At 37.1% G+C, this 20,144-nt stretch overlaps 1 protein-coding gene across 1 annotated transcript in view; it reads right to left on the minus strand.

Moving 5' to 3' along the window:
- The window catches only part of LOC129764427 (neuroligin-1-like), a 615,422-nt gene that overhangs the window by 102,224 nt on the left and 493,054 nt on the right, over positions 1–20,144 (minus strand). The gene's annotated exons all lie outside the window — the stretch shown is intronic.

Genomic DNA, 20,144 nt, shown 5'->3' on the forward strand with positions numbered 1-20,144 from the left:
TTTCACAAACATCAATCACGTGCCTTCGACAATTCAAATTAGTTGCTAGCTTCCACCCTGATTGAGAGATAAATCCGAGACAATCCCCGCTATCGCACAAAACAAAAATTACTGAATTAGGAATCAGAAGCGAGAAATAATCTGTCACGTCACCCGCCGCCAAAAAAAAAAGTACCGAAACGGAAATCCTTCCCACGCACCACAGGACTCTCATATCCTAGAGGATGGAAAAAGCCGCAGCGCATTCTAAGCTAAGTTTTCCATCGCTCCGCGATGGGAGAAGATTAGAGTGACGGAAGAAAAATGAAATTCCCAGATAATCCCAATGACTAGCGCCATTTAGCATACAGATGATGGCGAAAATCATGCTTAAATATGCTGCCACTATTGTTTCGGAAGATCTATTGTCCCACCATCGCCGCTGTTGTCGTCGGCATCTCGTAATGGTGTCCTGTCCTTCTGACAAGGAAAAACTTTGTCAATTTTCTTTTACAGTTTCTTAGCGGAAAAAGCTTAATTCTCCCCGAGGGAGTATGCATCCAACGCCGCCCCCTCGCATTCACACACACACACACATACATACCCAGAGAGAGGCGCCGCGAAAAGAAGACGCAAGAATTGCCACTGTTAACAAAGAGGCGAGGAGATTGTGACCAGCTGCCACCGCCATCGCTATTGTCCTCGTTTGGCCTTTTTGTATGTTGGTCCGTCTTCGGAACACAAACGGTCACTATATTTATAAATTCATCCTCACAGCCCAATCCAATGTCATGGCATGACGGGAAGTTTTCTATTCGGGCGGATGTTTTTTCTCTCTTATTTTTTTTTTCGCTGCTGTCTGGGCGGAAAACTTTGTTCCCGCGTGAGACCAGCGATTTTCCGGTTTCGAGGTCCCTTTATAGGGTAGTTTTTGAGTTCGATTCCGGCGAGTCGGTCTGTTCTATCAGCATGGGAGAAAAGTATGTAGACTGAGTTTATGAAATGTCTCAATGGGAAAAGAAGTTTTGCGAGACGGTTAATTTTTGAAAGGTGATCCGTCGTGATGCTTGTAAAGTATTTTACGGTATAATATTCAAACTTGAGTATGGCACTCATCATAAACATTTTCATCTTATCCACTTCAAGTATGTTATTTGGATTCACATTCAAAATTACGATTGTTACATGACAGATAATAAGTTTTGAGGAAAAAAAAGCGAATATCAGACACAGCTAGTTAAAGTTACAGTTTTTGTTTAATTTTAATTCTAGAGAACAATAAAACACACTTCCATTCTGTTTCCAGTGCTCAATCACTTAACTCTTTGTCGTGTCTACAATGATTCTACAAATTTCTAAGATCCAAACAAATTTTGAATCCGTCACACCAGGAAGAATTTGGACGCCGCGTTGAGTCCCGACCTGAGAAGTTCGACTGTCTAAAGTTTAGGACCAAGCATCAAGATGAAGACCATAACCTCCCTATTTCACTGGTAGAAGCTGAAAGAAATGTTTATCCTTCCGTAAGCATTAATTTTATTTCGTTTTTATTGTGAAGTGTTAATAAAATATTTTTAAGCAGCGTCTATAGTGTTTTTATGATTGTTATGTTCATTCAACTTTTTAACAAAATCACCGAAAATTCCAATATAAAAAGCATCGTTTTTTATAATGGTTGAGTCACCGGAATTAAAAATTAAAATAGAGATTCTAATCCAAAGTTTCAATAAATCAGCTAATAATAATAAAAACAAAAATAAAAATACGGCTGAAGGAGTACCCCATATTTTAGCAAGGCTCGCTATACTGGAGAGTACACTTACTAATCAAACAGACAAACCGGATCCTATTTCATAAAATATTGATGGGACGAATTACCTGCTGATCCGTCACATATCGAAAAACTTCCTGATTTGATGAAGAATATCCCGGAATTCCAGGGAAATCCTGATCAAAACTAGAGCATCTACATTCCTAATCCATACATGTAGGAATGTAGACGCTCTAGAATCAATGCACAACTATTAGACACAAAATAAAAGGCGAGACCAATAACTTCTTAGTTAATTTTGCTGTGAATGTTGGCTCCAATAAAGAAAACATTTTCAGAATATTCTAGAGAAAAGGAGGATCTTACTACTTTCGATTATCAACTTATGAATAGCTAGCAAAAAGGCATAGCTGTCAACCAAAGCGTCATATCGTTAGTTGAATGTCTGCCATTTTACAATATGGATCGTTTTAGCATCGCACAACGTGTTAATTTTGTTAAATCTATATATATATATATATATATATATATATATATATATATATATATATATAAATGGAGTGATGTCTGTCTGTCTGTCTGATTCTTATAGATTCGGAAACTACTGAACCGATCGACATGAAAATTGGTATGTAGGGGTTTTTGGGGCCGGGGAAGGTTTTCGTGATATTTTGAGACCCCTCCCCCCTCTCTAAGGGTGGGCTGCCATACAAATGAAACACAAATTTCTGCATTACTCGGAAATTAACCAAGCAAACGAAACCAAAGTTGGCATGTGAAAGTTTTAGGGTGCAATAAATGTTTCTATAATGGTTGGACAGTCCTTCCCCCACTCAAAGGGGGGGCTGCCATACAAATGAAACACAAATTTCTGCATTACTCGAGAATTAATCAAGCAAATGAAACCAAATTTGGCATGTGGAGGTTTTAGGATGCAATAAATGTTTCTATGGTGTTAAGATACTCCTTCCCCCTCTCTTAGAGGGGACTGCCGTACAAATGAAACACAAATTTTTGCATTACCCGAGAATTAATCAAGCAAATTAAACCAAATTAGGCATATGGAAACTTTAGGGTGCAATGAATGTTTCTATGGTGGTTAGATACCCCTCCCTCCTCTCTTAGGGGTGGCTGCCATACAAATAAAACACAAATTTCTGCATTACTCGAGAATTAATCAAGTAAATGGGCGGGACGAAGTTTGCCGGGTTAGCTATTTATACTATAAAAATGATGAAAAACCGGCAAATGTTTTTCGAGCATTACGGACGGATTTTGGTCGTCATAGACGGCCTACAGAGCACACAATCGCTAATGTAGTGCGTAAATTCGAACAAACAGGATCCGTAGCGGATATTGTGAGACCTGTGCATCATCGTAATGTGCGTTCGGCCGAAAATATTGCTGCTATTGCTGCCAGTGTGGAGGATGACCCGAATGTTTCGATTCCACGGCGTGCTCAGCAATTGGGCTTGTCAAACACATCATTGTGGCGAATTTTGCATTTGGAGTTGCACCTACATCCATATAAAGTCCAACTGGTACAAAAATTAGAGCGTGGTGACCATGGAATGCGTCGGGCATACGTCGATTGGGTGAACGAACAACAGCAGCAAAATGCTGAATTTTCGCATCAAATTTTCTTCAGCGATGAGGCACATTTCGAGCTCGGTGGCTATGTGAACACCCAAAATTTCCATATATGGGGCTCAGAAAATCCACACGTGATTGTTGAGAGGCCATTGCATCCGCCAAAAGTCACTGTTTGGTGCGAATTATGGTCTGGTGGAGTCATCGGGCCGTATTTCTTTGAAAATGAGGACGGCGAGACGGTAACTGTGAATGGTGAGCGCTATGGCCGCATGTTGACCGATTTTTTTGCCACAAATTGAAGATATGGATACGGATGACATGTGGTTTCAGCAGGACGGCGCCACGTGCCACACAACACGACCGAACATGGCCATATTGCGAACGAAATTTGAGGGACGCATAATTTCGCGTTTTGGTGATGCTAATTGGCCGTCCAGATCATGCGATTTGAACCCGCTAGACTTTTTTTTATGGGGTTATGCGAAAGACCGTGTCTATGCCAACTCTCCGCAAACTCTTGAACATTTGAAAGACAACATTCGTGAAGTTATGACCGAGATACTGCCCCATATGTGCCGAAAAGTCATCGAAAATTACCTGCTCCGGATCAATGTGTGCGAGGAAGCCCTAGGTGGACATTTGATTGATGTTGTATTTCACACATAATGGCATAAACCAAACTTTAATTTGAAATAAAAGTTTCATCGAAATTCGAATTCTAAGTGTGTTTTATTTCAATTTACTTTCGGAATTTAAAGATGGAAAACCCTGTATATGTATTTCCAATAAAGTAGTTGTTTTGAATTACTCATTTTCGTTCAATATGTGAAGACCCTTTTCGTGCCGTGTTAATATTAGGCTGTCAAAAAAGTCCTGCGGTATTTCCGCGAGGTGTCGTTGTAAGCGCGTAGTTCTAGTTGTATTCATTGTATCGAGTCATACTATAGCTTGTTGGAAAGGTATTAAATAATAATGTCCTTGACAGTGCTATAATAATGTCCTTGACAGTGTTTTGTTTGGTTAAGTCGGTCGTGAGTTATAGTGTCGCAAATATGGAGCAAAATAAAGAGAAAATCCGACATATTTTACAGTACTACTATAAAAAAGGCAAAAATGCATCTCAAGCTGCCAATAAAATTTGTGCAGTTTATGGACCCGATACAGTTTCCATTTCCACCGCACAACGATGGTTTCAACGTTTTCGTTCTGGTGTAGAGGTCTTCGAAGATGCGCCACGCTCCGGAAGGCCTGTCGTCGAAAATTGCGACAAAATCGCTGAATTAGCCGAGAAAGACCGGCATAGTAGCAGCCGTAGCATCGGCCAAGAGCTGGGGATAAGTCATCAAACCGTTATTAACCATTTGAAGAAGCTTGGATTCACAAAGAAGCTCGATGTATGGGTGCCACACACGTTGACGCAAAAAAACATCTTTGACCGTATCGACGCATGTGAATCGCTGCTGAATCGCAACAAAATCGACCCGTTTCTGAAGCGGATGGTGACTGGCGATGAAAAGTGGGTCATTTACGACAACGTGAAGCGCAAACGGTCGTGGGCGAAGCCCGCTGAAGCGGCTTAGATGGTGGCCAAGCCCTCATTAACGGCCAGGAAGGTTCTGCTGTGTGTTTGGTGGGATTGTCAAGGAATAATCTATTATGAGCTGCTTCCCTATGGCCAAACGCTCAATTCGGACCTGTAGTGCCAACAACTGGACCGCTTGAAGGTAGCACTCATGAAGAAGAGGCCATCTTTGATAAACAGAGGCCGCATTGTCTTCCATCAGGACAACGCCAGGCCACACACTTCTTTGGTGACGCGCCAGAAGCTCCGGGAGCTCGGATGGGAGGTTCTTTTGCATTCGCCGTATAGTCCGAACCTTGAACCAAGTGACTACCACCTGTTTTTGTCCATGGCGAGCGAGCTAGGTAGTCAGAAGTTAGCCACAAAAGAGGCCTGTGAAAATTGGCTATCCGAGTTTTTTGCCAACAAGGAAGCGAGCTTCTATAAAAGGGGTATTATGAAGTTGGCATCTCGTTGGGAACAAGTCATCGAACAAAACGGCGCACATTTGACTTAAAACAGATAATTGTAACTAATTTTATGAACAAATGAAAATTCAAAAAAAAAATACCGCAGAACTTTTTTGACAGCCTAATATATTCAAAACAGTCATCTAGCATCCCTGGATATGAGTTCAATGTTTACATTTGGTTGTGTTGTTTGAAAGAGGGTCATTTGAAAATCTGTCAAAACTCGCAATTACTGAATTCAATTTGATGGTTGCAGTTGAAAACATACATTTCTTATGCAATACTAGTTTAGCCGTGAAACCATTTTTGAAGATAAAGGCGGAGCAGAAGAATAACGATGCTTTCAATCAACAAGGTGAACAAACACATCAAACAAACTAGACGATTCGACTGATTCATTGACGAGCGCGGCCAAACGGTCGTCGAACCAAACAAGCTACTCGTCTGTAGTCGAGCTCGGCTTCTGGAATACGAAAACAAACGAGACGAGCGCTCGTCTGCTCGTCTCGTTTTCTGGAATAGGGCCCTATGTCCTATCGGACACTAGCTTGCAACGGGAATCAACTGCTAAGGATTTGGAAATACTCATTGATTCTAAGCTCACATTCAAGAATCATGTCGCTTACGTGGTATAAAAAGCTTCCTCTCGTCTCGGCTTCATATTTCGCTTCGCTAAAACCTTCAAAAATGTATATTGCTTAAATGCTTTATATTGCTCATTGGTGCGGCCTGTTTTGGAATACTCGGCCGTAGCGTGGCGTCCATACTACCAAAACGAGTCGAATCGCATCGAAGCTATTCTACGGGAGGTTATTTGTTTCGCTCTGAGGCATCTTCCGTGGAATGACACCAACATTTTACCCAGCTATGAAAGGCGTTGTATGCATCTGGAGCTACTGGAGGCGAGATGCAACATTGCGATGGCAAGCTTCATCGGTGATCTGATTCAGAGAAACATCGACTGCACTTCGCTGTTAAGTTGCCTTCACATAAACACCCACCGTCGTAATTTACGGTCACAGATTTTCCTGTATATTCATCCCTCACGAATCAACAACGGACTTCAATGTTTCGCGTTACAAAAATAAGTGTAGTTATCGTAGTGTTCCTAATTAATGATTATAGTGCAAGTATATTTTTTTGTCATTGGGTTGAATATTTTACCTGTTGACTAAATAAGTATAATAATGAGCTACTAATCAGTGCTACAATGTAAACTTATATCGTGAAAAGTCACATCACAGCGTAAATTTCAAAATCCGCGTGAAAAAAAACCCCGTAAACTCCGAAATCCGTGTAAAAACTAACCGCGTAAAAACCGACTTCAGTGTATATATTTTTGCCTTCAGAGGCAAAAATTACATAGAACATATGTTTGATAGGTAATTTTCAATCATAATTTTCATCTTGAAAGCATGTTTATATCACTCGAAAATTCTTTACCACTTTGGCTTCATAGAAATTCAAGGAAGCTCAGATTGCCACATTCGTAACAACTCGATTGGATTTGACTCGATCGAGTTTCAGAATGCGGGTGATTATCTCGATGAAAAAATAAGTTTTCCTCTTCATTTATTTTTTATGAAAAATAAAAACTTTATGCACATACAAAATTTTAATTTACTTCGAACATTTAAAAATTTAAAAATGTCTTACTTATCTAATACTCAGATAATACGCGTTTTAAATGATGGATTCTTCATGCACAACTCTAACAGTACGACTTCGATGCTGTTGAAAATCCGAGTTATTTCTTCTTTAAGTTCCTCCAAATTTTGTGGCTTATTAACATAGCAACGGTCCTTCACGTACCCCCAGAGGAAGTAATCGACGACGAGAAATGTTGAAATTCTTACAATGAGAGAACAAAGTTTCATTAAGGATTCGGTTGCTCGAGTAATACGATTTCACTAAAAATACACGTTCTTGTAAATTGTATATCTTGACACTAAAAACCATCTGACCACTGAACGAGTAGCCGAATATTATCGTCCCGGAACGGAGACTGCAGTGTTACCATCGACGCACAGTGGTTCCTGAGAAAATTTTAGCGGTCAAACTCAGATTTTTGAGCTAAAAACCCAATTTCTGGTAGACTGGAATTTTCGGATACGCTGAGTTCATTTTTCAACTTGGTTTCACCAAAAAACAAAAATAAGAAGTGATGCGAAGGGGAAATATTTTTAATTTAATAATGTGTGGTTTTTAAATGAACGATCGAAAATCTATACTAGAGATCAAAATATTATTTCAAATAGCGTAGTACAAATATCTGGCAACATAATTAGATGGGTATACTTATTGAAAAAAACATCACAAATAGCCATTTAACAACATGATAAGATAGGTATACTTATTAAAAAGAAAACATCACGAACTATAAGTATTTGGCAACATAATTTAAGAGTCTTATTGAAAAAAAGTACACAAGTTTTGCAAAATAAACAGGCAAAATAAAAAAAAATTATTTGTGGCTTCGGCTGCTTCCTCGGATAGTTGCCCTAGAACATTGTCAATTCAATTAATTGGCTAATGTGTTATTTTTTCAAAAGGCTAGCTAATTGGCTTTATTTTGATATATCGATCATCTAAGTCATTCAAAAGTAATAAATTTTTGAAAAAAGTAATTTTTAGAAAGAAAGGAAAAAATATTTTTTGGACCATCGGTTAACTTTGAAAAATCATAACTCAAAAACGTAAAAAGCGCCTCTCTGGTTTCGACATATTTCAAAAGCAATTTTTGGAAAAAAAAAAAAAAAGAGGATAAAGTTGAATTTCGGATAACCCTAAAATGGAAATGGTCACCCTACTGAAAAAAAAAAAATACGGGTCTAATGTTTTGCGATAAAGAACAAAACTACCATTTTTCGCGAAAATCTGAGAGCCACTATATCGGTTTGGCATCGAATGGCTGATTTCGGGTTAATATTGAGAAAAAAATCCAAAAGGGGGATTTCGGGTGAAAAACATCAAGTGCTGAGTGATAGCAGACACTTTTAGGAGCCCTTTCATTAAAAAAGTTTTGCTGGGAAATGAGGGGCAAGTGGGGCAAGCAAAATTAAACTTCCAAAGATGCCTAGATGCCTTGAACATCCTAGAATTAGGGACTGTAGGATTTTTTGTTTTTATGAAAATTTATTTTTTGGGTTTTGGCCGCCGAATTTTTCTCAGGGACCACTGTGCGACGGAGCTAAAAAATATTATAAGGAGTTATTCGATTTTTTGCGTGAGCGTTTAATCTGAAAGACTCTGTATATCATTTCAGTAAGGAGAAACAACGGAACAAAAACTGAAATTTTTTGCACGAGATAGCATAGTGGCAGAAGTTTGGAAATTGTTCGACAGATACTTCACGAGATATAAAACGTTGTTGCCATTTACCTAAAAAATAGTGAATTTCTTTTTCGCCAACCTAATATGATGAACACAGCACTAAAACTGAAAAATAACAATAGTATGTACAACCTTTTACGAAAATTAAACTCAAATATGCTAAAACAAATGCTTATACCTCATGTCATTCATATTAAAGGCCACCGCCCGTTGTCTACGTCCACTCAACATCTAAACTCATCAGTTCAAACCAGAGGAAAACATATTGCATCGCGGGTACGGTCCGATCGGATTAGCCACCAAACAAACCACAAAACGCCAGACTGGAACGCACGCAGCACTGCAAATCACCAAACCAGAACAATGTGTTAACGTCGAACATTTAAATGCCGCTGTGGATCACGAATACGATAGGGCAATTTCTCGGCGAAAACCATCATAATTATCCAGGAGCAGGGTATACTCCTATTTTCGTGCCGTTGTCCGCAATCAATGATGGCATAGTATTTCCGCCTCATTACCGAGCAGCAACAGCAACAGCAAAAACCTTCGACAATCGATCCACAGTGCGCTCTAGTCAACCGGACACGCAATTGGCGATGTTAATTCAGCTAAATTGTTATATTTGACTAGTAATTCGAGGTTTCGCAGCTAACACGTCCCCTTCAAATCGCAGCTGTAATTGGAAGACCTTCGGTTTCCTCTCCGGTGGCACACTCCATTCCCTCAACGAGTTTCTCACATGGAGGCAATCACTAATTACTAAATGGCACTTCACATGCACATGCAGTGGGCGCCACCGGAAATGGGTTCGCAGCCCGAAAGGTGTACTTGTGTCTGCTGCCATGATTTAAATTTTAATTATTATCTGTGCTTGCACTGGTGCTCCCTCCCTCGCATCTACTCGGTTCGTCAGGAGGAGAGAGGTTATGGCTTATTAGCATCAGTCACACTGTGGACTGTTGGCATACAGTCAAAAACAACTTAACATTAGTCCTGTACGCCAGAGATGCGTATGTACACGACCAACTACAGACTGACAGTCGGATTGAATCGCATCTCCTGACAGTCGGAGCCTGTGACTGTCCTCCTGTTGTTGGGATCTGCAGGTGGGGGAAGCTGTGGGATCCAAATTACAGAAAATCCAATTTGGGATTTGGATTTTCTCCGAACCCTACTGGGTCCGGGAGAACTGAGGAGGGAATCAAATACAGAAAAGTCATATACGGGGAGGGCATCATTCCTATTATTTTTTTTTTTATGAATTCAGGTTTATTTTGTTCAGCAATGGTCGAGAATTAATCCCAAAGGTATCGGTCGGACAAGCCCGAGGTGGGCGAGCAGTTGACTGAGGTGCGGGGGATGCTCTTTCAATTTGTGATTTAATTGCACGTCTGGGGCGAATATTATGATCTCGATTGGTGCCTAGATTGACTCAAATGTTGGTCGTTCGATGTGTAGTTGTTGCGAATATATTGAATGCAAAAGGTAGACCTGGGAAACTGTTTCATTCGAAAACTGGAAAGTATTTATTTGTTCTGGGATGGGTTACATTGAATGCAGTTGTCGATCTGTTTGTTTGGAAGTAAATCAGGAAAACTACGACAACATTCGAATCTTATTTTTTGGGATCTCTTAAAAATATCGTCATTGATTGCTAAACATTATGCAAAACGAACCACAGAACCTGATCTCGTTTACTTATGGTTGAACGGTTGTAATTTTTTCCTTTAGAATGATTTCAAATGACCAACAAAAATATCAGTATGTATAATAGTTCATAACACCGTTTAATTATTAGTTCATTCAAGCTCAAAACACTGATGTTAGCAGGAGTGCTTTAAGTTTTTCAGAAAAAGTGGTTTATTCGTTCTGGATATAGTGAAGATTTTGCGCAACGAGTGAGTGCTAACGCTACTGTTTTTTTGGGTTTTTCTCTAGAGCTAGTGACGTGACCCAGGCTTCAGAAAATTTGAAACCCATCAATGATGTGATCGGTCCCCGAACCGAGTCCCCTGGTACTACGAAAATTGGACTTAAAATGAAAAATCAAGTGGACGAAATACCAGGAGAACAATCTTCTGAGGTAAATCAAATGTCGGCGTAGCATTTCAAAATCATATCCGAACAGCAGCAGTGAACAAAATAATTGTCCACACTCGAACTGTAAAAGTGGAGTAGCATTGTTGATTGTTCACGTAGTAATTCACCACGCGGTCTCCGCATCTCTATTTGCTGCTGGAGACGCAGCGTTTGTGAAATAACGAAATGAACAATATACCGTTTAGTCTCATAATCCGAACAGTCTCAAATTCCGAACACTTCATTTTTAAATGTAAATTTACTACACTTTAATGTTATAAATAATTGAATAATGAAAGCCCTGACATTCTTTGAGGTATAAGCTACATTTTAACATCATTTACAGGCATTGACATAGCCTAGAATTTGAAATATTAAACATTTGCAAAAAAGTGAAAGTCAAAACCAAAGATGAAATGCTTGCGTTAGCAAATTGCGTAAAAAACAAGCATCGTTAATATTTCAGTTTTTGTAGTTTTCTCAATTTTTTTGTTTGCTTTTTTTCATGTTAAGTGCTAGAAAAAGTGAGAATCTACAATAAATGGATAAAAAAAATGATATTTTATGCAGAAATATTCATTAAAATTAGTATTGAAGTAGTGTTCGGAATTTGAATCAAGTTTCTTTGCATGATTCAAATTCCGAACACTTAATTTTAAATGCAAATTTACTGAAATTTAATGTTATAAATAGTTAAATAATGAGAGCCTTGAAATTCTTTGGGTTATAGGCTACATTTTCACATCATTCACAGGTATCGATACAGCCTATGATTTATAATATTAAGCATTTGCAGGAAAGTGACAAAACCAATGATAAAATGTTTGCGTTAGCAAATTCCGTAAAAGACAAGCATCGTTAATTTTTCAGTTTTTGTAGTTTTTTCAACTATATTGTTTGCTGTTTTCATGTTAAGTGCTAGAAAAGGTAAGGGACCAGAATAAATAGATGAAAAAAAAAATATTTTGTGCAGTAATATTTTCCAAAATTAGTATTGAAGTAGAGTTCGGAATTGATTCAAATCCCGAACACATTATTTTTGAATGAGAATTTACTGAATTTTAATGTTATAAATAATTGCATAATGAAAACCATAACATTCTCGCAGGTGCAAATTAAAGAGAGAAACATTAATTTTCTTAGCCAGGTTTCAACTAAAACCACAATAATAAAACCGGGGTCCTGAAGTAACAGGTCGAACTCGATTATATACTGATTCGATTATACAGCCATTCCATGCCAACTCGATATAGTGGTTCTCCGATATCCGTGAAAAGTAGTAGTTTTGTTCTTTATCGCAAAATATCAGACCCGTATTTTATTATTTTTTTGTTAGGGTGACCATTTCCATTTTAGGGTGGTCCAAAAATTCATTTTTCACCAAAAAATGACTTGTTTTTAAAAAACCACAACTTTTGAATTATTGGACCGATTCAGATGATCTACATATCAAATTAAACCAGTTAGCCTGTCTTTTTAGAGAAAATACTACATCAGCAAATTTGAAAAATTAGAATTTTATTTTCATTATACGTATTCTTTTTTTATAGTTTTCATGGTCTCGGGGCCAAGAGCGCAATACAGGGAAACTTCGATATAACGTACCCTCGTTATAGCGTACCCTCGATATAACGTACACATTTCCAAAGTGTAAAGGAAAAAAATTCAATATTTTTTTTCCTGATAGAACAATGAATTATCTGTATTGTGATGCTAAAACAAGTTTTGTACCTTCAATCAATCCCGAAATACAGCTGGTTTTGTGATTCCGGATTCTACATGAATCAAGCTTCAATCAATAGTACGAAGGGAAACATCATGAGAAAGGCTGGCTTCGTCTTTTGATTGAAGTTGTTCATTTACACCTTTACTAAAACAGCAACACAATAATGTATTATAGACTACGTTTGTGAGTACTTTATTATGCTTCGATATTACGTACAATTCGATACAACGCACAATTTTGGAAGTGAAATGTACGTTATATCGAAGTTTACCTGTATACTTTTTCTATTTTTTCTTGAAAGCAGAGGATTTTTTACATAACCTAGCCAAAAATCAGAAATGTGTTTATTTCTGTTTCTGAATTATAATTTTTCAATGTTAATCGATGGTCTGAAAATCATGTTTCCTTTTTTTCCAAAAAATACATTTTTCAAAAATGAATAACTTTTAAACTACCTTACAGATTTGGATAATCGACATATCGACATATGAAGTCAATGAGCTAGTCTTCTTTGAAAAAATATAGAAATTTCAAATAACTGGAATCCTATTCGCATAGAACTCGTCTAGTCGCATAGGAATATCGAACGAAGACTAAATCATGTTAACTTCGAAAAATAATAACTCGAAAACGATAAAAAAACACACCTCTGATTTTAGGATATATTATGTAAAAAATCCTCAGCTTTCAAGAAAAAATATAAAACTATATAGCGCCCTTGATCCTCAAACCATGTAAACTAGAAAAAACGAACACAATCGATAATTACGAAAAACAAATTACATTTTCTTGCGAGTAAAATATTTTTCCACAAAAGACTAGCGTATTCGCTTTAATTTGATATATCGATCATCTGAATCGGTCCAGTAATTCAAAAGTTAGGAATTTTTTGAACAATACATTTTTGCTGTTCGGAATTTGAGACTTTTGTCTCAAATTGTGTTCGGAATATGAATCAGAGACATAAATGGTGTTCGGGATTTGAGACAAATGGGATTAATGTAATTTTTAGTTTTTCACCATGAAAATATATTTGAACATCCATTTTTTGAAGTCAAATGGAAAAGAAGGCTCTATTGTATCCAAAAATCAAATTAATTTCGCGAAAAAGTACCATTTTAAGTAATGAGACACTGTTTAATGGCCATCAAAGCCTAAGTGTTCGGTATTTGAGACAAAACGGTACATACTCGTGGAATTGTAGAAAATGCTAATTGCTGCTGGACATCACAACTGAGATTTCGACATCGAATAGAAAGGGCCTTGCCGGGTAAGGGAGTAAAAAGTGCCCATAGCTGTATGCAGGGCTTGGAAATATTGAGCTTGTTAAGTAATATTGAAAATATATTTTTATCAGTGTAACGCGTTTATTTTGCTTGTCGATGCTGCTGTCATTCATCCGACGTCAAACATATTTGCAGCTGTGTTCATTCATATTCAGAGCTTTCCTTATAGCACGAATCATGAGCATTCATTCACATTTTTTCATTGCCATTGAATTGTCAGGAATGTTCATTTTCAATATCCCGATAAGTGTGTGATTTTCTCATTGAGTCAGTGCCTTGCTTATTCAGTTATTTTTACAAATCGGAGCGCAAGCGGAAATGCCAACAAAAGAGAAAGATCTGTAAGCGCACACACAGCTCAGGATTACATATAAAGGGTGTGTCACATCAAATTGCATCACGGAAAAAACGCTGTAGAAATTTAATTTTTAGGAATTATATCTTCAGCTTTCGCTTATAATCAGATAAGAGTGTATAGATCACGTTGGCCATGCTTCACTGTAAATTTTTCGTAAATTTGGAAAAATGTCGTCGAACGAAAAAGAGCGTCGTGAATTAATCCTGTGCACTCATTTCGAGAATCCGGAGTTGTCACATCGGGACATCGGTAAGATGCTGGGAATCGTCCAATCCACGGTCAGCAGAGTACTAAAACGATACTTCGAGAACCTAACCATCGACCGAAAGGTGAAGAACGGCAAAAATGGATGCTCCGTCAGTGAAAAAGATCACAAGCGCGTAGTTAAGCAGTTTAGACGTGATCCGAGAAGTTCGGTCCGGGATGTCGCCAATAAGCTGAATTTGTCAAGTTCATTCGTCCAGCGTACCAAGCAGCGGGAGGGTCTGCGTACATACAAGGTTCAGAAGGCTCCTAACCGCAACGAAAGGCAAAACATGATGGGGAAGACGCGAGCCCGGAAGCTGTACACCGAAATGCTGACGAAGCCGCATTTCCTGGTAATGGACGACGAAACCTACGTCAAAGCGGACTTTCGTCAGCTGCCGGTCCTGTTGTTCTTCTCCGCAGAGAACAAATTCAGCGTTCCGGAGGAGATTCGCAAGCAGAAACTATCCAAGTTTGCCAAAAAGTACATGGTGTGGCAAGCGATCTGCTCTTGCGGAAAGCGGAGCGCCCCCTTCGTGATGACCGGCACGGTAAACGGGCAGGTTTACCTTAAGGAGTGCCTACAGAAGCGCTTACTACCACTATTAAAGCAGCACGAGGGCCCGACCATCTTCTGGCCGGATCTCGCTTCGTGCCACTATTCAAAGGACGTGTTGGAGTGGTACGAAGCCAACGGGGTCACCTTCGTGCCAAAGGAAATGAACCCGCCCAACGCGCCGGAGCTTCGCCCAATAGAGAAATATTGGGCGATTATGGAGCAGGCCCTCCGGAAGAACCCAAAAGTTGTCAAATCGGAGGCGGACTTCAAGAGAAAATGGATTTCTGTTCAAAAAAAAAATACAACCTGACGTTGTACAGAACCTTATGGACGGGGTAAAGAGGAAGGTGCGAGCATACGGGCTTGGGCTCGAAGTATGAATAAAAAGAAAATGCCAAAAGTTGTTTAATAGTTTTTATTTTACTGTCTAAAATTTTCAAAAGGATCGGTCTACTGGGCGAATTTCTACAGCGTTTTTTCTGTGATGCAATTTGATGTGACACACCTTTTACTTGGACGGTGAGGAAGCATTCTGCAGAATCGATCCGAGTAGCGAATGCAAACATCGTCAGCCAAAACTGGATGTTGGCATTTTCATCCGCTATAGCACAGTTTGATCCGTTTGCGAAAAGAAAGCTCGATATATTCCCATTGCGGTTGTGTCTTGGACACCACCATTTCATGTTCGTGTGTTCGGAATTTGAGTCAAAAATTGAATGTTTGAGTCAAGACGGTATTTTATTACATCGGAATTGGAGTATTTTGAAGCATTTCTGGCAAGTGGAATTGGAATTGCATATTCACTATGTAAAATAAAAATATTTTTACTGAGACGGAAACCTTGCATGCTTCAACAATTTAATTTCTTGTCACTATTATGAGCATTCTGTACTTAGTTATCTTCCTCAACGAATTTCTCCGTTTCGTCAGTGTCCGAAAACGATGCTGATAATGAATGAACCGGTATATTAATATCAATGAATGACAAAATTAGGGATACTTCCTTTGCTCACATTCCGTGAACGCATTTTTTGAACCACTATGTGGTTTGACATAGGATCTATGGTGAAAAACGTACTTTCATTTATTTTACGCCATCCTCAAAAGCTTCGAGATTAAAATTTGAAAAAAAATACTGAATGTGCATCTTACTACGGTGTATCAAGAAAAATCATCAAACAAAATTTTTATCAAACATTGAAGCACTAAAAATAATATTGAAATTTTTAAATTTTTTTTTTTTGATTTAGTGATTCAGTACTACTCTAATTCATATTTAAATGTGTTCCTACGGCTTTTCTAGATATGTGTGATTTTTTCAGTGTTGCGCGGCACAAAAAATATTTTTTTCATATTTCCAAAGGGTCTGGCTGGGTAAGGGAGTAAAAAGTGCCCCCAAACCAAATCACCAACTGTATGGGAAATATTATATAGAATACTAAATAAAACATTTTGGCAGTAGTACCATATATTTGAGTCCTTATATGGTACCCCATAGGATCTATGGTGAAAAATGCAACTTTTCGATTTTTTCACGCCATTCTCAATAGCTTTGAGGCAAAAATAAGAAGAAAAAAACTGAAAGTACATCTTACTAAGGTGTATCGATAAATTTCAAACATTTTTTTCATCAAAAAATCTAATAATAAAAAAAAAGTTAATACGAGGTACAAAAAAGAATTATATATTTTCTGGCATTTCGAAAGTTTGAAAAAAAATATAACTTTGAGACCCACTGCTCTAATTTTTATTAAAATGCGTTCGTATGTGTCTTTTTTCCTACATGTGGTGTAATTTTTTCCTGAATTTTTAAGAGCACTGCGAGACACAAAAATAATTTTCTTCATCTTCTGCATTATTGTTTTTATTTTCTTGAAATCGATTATTATATTGCATTCGTGGTTTTCAATTGTTAGTTTGAAATTAAAAAATAATAATAATTTGGATTTTTTGAAGTATTCTTCTCATAAATTCGAGTGAACTTTCCACAAGGACTTAATTTTTTCTCACAGAACTCCATCGTACTGCTGACTCCTATGAATTTGGTAAACCATCTAAATCCAATGTAAAGATAATCTCATACATTTCAAGATATGAGAAAAAAAATCTTTGTTCATCGCAATGCTCTAAATATACCGAAAAAAATTAGACATATAAAAACAAAATTTATATACATATAAATGGGTCTCTGAATTCAATATAAATTAAAAATGCCTAAAGGCCACGAAAAAAAATTTTTTTTTCGCAATCCTATTAAAAAATCAAGAAAAAATTACTCTACATGTGGAAAAAACAGCACATACGAACGCATTTAAATAAAAATTAGAGTAACAGTGGGTCTTAAATTAATTTTTTTTTTCAAAATTTCGAAATGCCTGAAAATATTTTTTCTTTTGTCCCGCGAAAAACACTCTAAACTTTCATAAAAAGATTACATATACCTGAAAAAGATGTAGGAAGAAACTTGAATACAAACTAGGGTAGTACTGAATCTCAAAATAAAAAAAAATTCAATCTATATAAATAAAAATGTAAGGCAAAATCTGTTGGTAAGCGGAAAACCCGAAGAAGAGATGGTCCGATTTTAGCCTCCTGTATTTTGTTGTAATCGTCTCTTCCCGTATATCATATAGTGGATAGAAAAATCGGAAAATTTTCGGAAAATCCTGAAGGAAGGTCGGAAAGTTTGGAAAATTGAATTCCCACATGTTCGAAAATTACATCATAATAAGCGTTGTTAGTCCATTCGATATTTGCGCTATCGAAATTGATCTTTGTTCGTAAGTGGAAATGGATTTTCAGGCGAAATAACGCATTTCCGTATCTTATATCTATAAATAAAAATGGAAGGCCAAATGTGTTGGTAAGCGCAAAACCCGAGGAAGGAATGGTTCAATTTGAGTCATCTATATTTCGTTGTATTCGTCTCTTCCCGTAGATCAATTCGGGAGAGGGGAATACGGGATTTCTATCTCGAGATAGAAAAGTTTTTAATGCAGAGAAAAATCGGAAAATTCGGAAAATTCGGAAAATTAGCTAAGCGTTGTTAGTCCATTTGATGTTGGCGCTAACGAAATTGATTTTTGTTCGAAAGTGGAAAAGGATTTTCAGACGAATTCCTATAAATTCTATCTATATAAACAAAAATGAAAGGCCAAATGTGTTGGTGTGCCCTAAACCCGAGGAAGGAATGGTCCGATTTGAGCTGTCTTTATTTTGTAATATTCTCTGTATCAAACATGTATTCCATGCAACGGAGAAACATGTTATTTCCAAATGCTTGAAGAATCTTGAACGAGAATTGTGTCTGAAAATAATTATATATTATAAGGACGGATTTTTGTAGAAGTTCTAGACAATTTAAAGTAAAAGGAAATTGTAAAGGGTCAAAAGGTAATCAATCAATGAAGAGTTCAGTGATTGGACTCACTAACGTCCACTTAGTAAGAAAACGTGGATTTTTGAAAGTATTCAAATCAAAAAATCTATTTTGGGTGGACGTTCGTCGGGTCAGCTAGTTTAAAGTAAAAACAAAAATTAATTTCATTTTTTTAGTATTTGATTTTTTGACAAAAATATTTATCAGTACACCTTAGCAAGATGCCCTTCAGTATTTGTTTTTCATATTTTTGTCTCAAAGCTATTGAGAATGGCGTGAAAAAAGGAAAAAGGTGTATTTTTCACCATAAATCCTATGGTGTACCATATAAGGACTCAAATATATGGTACTTCTGTCAAAATGTTTCATCTAGTACCCTATACAATATTTTCCATACAGCTGGTGATTTGGTTTGGGGGCACTTTTTACTCCCTTTCCCGGCCAGACCCTTTGGAAAGGAAATGATGATGATGATGATGACCCACCTCATACCCCTACAAAGGTTTGAACTGGCCGATTTATCTAATAGATAATATTTATATTTAACCAAATTAAGATATCAGTATTATAAAACAAAACAGCGAACTGACTCTGTTGCAGGCATGAATTTCTATTAATCGAACATCATAAATAGGCAAAAACTTTAAAAGAAAAACAATGGTCCTATCCTTATCGACATTATCATAATGATAATCCCAACTTCAGACCCAAAGTTTTTTTAAGGCATGTCAAGAAAATTTCCAACCCGGGAAGATCCTTGACAGATTGGGAATCGAACCCAATATCTAAAAGTGTCTACTTAGAACATGATAGAGATCTGCCACATTCACAAATACTCGATATAACCATCTTATGATAAGATAGTTTACGACATTTCTGAATGAGCTATCCCCATTCCAGTTTCCACTTCAGACCCACATGAAAAAAAAATTGAAAAAATCACACATATCTAGAAAAGCCGTAGGATCACATTCAAATATGAATTAAAGTAGTACTAAATCTCTAAATCTCAAAAAAAATTCAAAATTTCAATATTTTTTTTAGTACCTGAATTTTTGATGAAAAAAAATTCCTTATTTAATTTAATATTTTTTTTAGTACCTGAATTTTTGATGAAAAAAAATTCCTTATTTAAAAAATATTCTACAATATTTGCCATACAGCTAGTGATTTGGTTTGGGGGCATTTTTTACTCCCTTACCCGGCTAGGCCCTTTCGGTTAGTCTTGGGATAATATATTGCACATAGTTTCATCATGTAGAATCGCATCTAGATTCCACTTTTCACATTAATTTCCTTGAATGGCTACGGTTTCGAAAAGTATTTGAATTTCATAAATTTTTAAAAATTCATATCTTCATTTCAAAGACTCCGACACTGCACCACTATATGTTAAAATTTGTTGAATTGGTGGAGTTATCTAAGAAAAAAAATATCTGTAAAAATGTCTGAGGGGGAGGGGGAGTGGGTTTTTGGTTGTCTCTCGAGATAGACAAGTTTTTAATATAAAATTCAATTTTATATAATTTTTTATATAATTAATAACTATTTTAACAGAGTATTTCAAGTAACGTTTTTTTGAAAAAAAAAGTTCAATGTTTGTGCAGGCGCCCTTATTAAAAATCAGTCGTTGCAAACATTGGTCATATGATAATGAAAATTGTGCTTTTCGAGTAGCTGCCACCATATGTACAAGGTATAAAAAATTCGAAGAGGGTCGGTGCAGCTGCCGGCTGATTTATCAAATCAGCAAACCAACAAACAGCTTAGATTTTATCCCAAACGAATTCGAACGTCTTAA

Source organism: Toxorhynchites rutilus, chromosome 2 (assembly GCF_029784135.1).
Source record: "Toxorhynchites rutilus septentrionalis strain SRP chromosome 2, ASM2978413v1, whole genome shotgun sequence".
NCBI lineage: Eukaryota > Metazoa > Arthropoda > Insecta > Diptera > Culicidae > Toxorhynchites > Toxorhynchites rutilus.